Source organism: Pteropus vampyrus, unplaced genomic scaffold (assembly GCF_000151845.1).
Source record: "Pteropus vampyrus isolate Shadow unplaced genomic scaffold, Pvam_2.0 Scaffold24, whole genome shotgun sequence".
Taxonomy (NCBI): domain Eukaryota; kingdom Metazoa; phylum Chordata; class Mammalia; order Chiroptera; family Pteropodidae; genus Pteropus; species Pteropus vampyrus.
This window is the reverse complement of record NW_011888805.1, coordinates 12,742,219-12,742,614: the sequence shown is the minus strand read 5'-3', so window position 1 is coordinate 12,742,614 and position 396 is coordinate 12,742,219.

Below are 396 nucleotides of genomic sequence, written 5' to 3'. Positions count from 1 at the left end.
AGATTTTGATTTCTCAAAGGGAAAAGATTTGTGTGACCTTTCCTCCTAACTCATTAGTAGTGTCCCCATGACATTAGTTCTTTGGTTTACGGAACTGTAATCAGTGGAAGGTCTTACCCCACACTCCCACACTGCTGCCAGTTTCTGTCCATAGGCAGCTAGTGATGTCACAAGTAAGGAGATGTGTGTACTTACCAAGTGTGTGTTGTGCAGACTGATACTATTCTTCATTAGTATGTGTGATTATGATTTTATCTTAGTCTAATGTTTCTGTCAGGCGACAGAGGGCAGTGTGTTTGTGTGTAATGATGTGGTTCTAGAATTCTCTGATAAATCCAATTTTATAATACAGAGGGATATGTGTTCTGGTGTATACATTCTGTTTCAAATTAATTT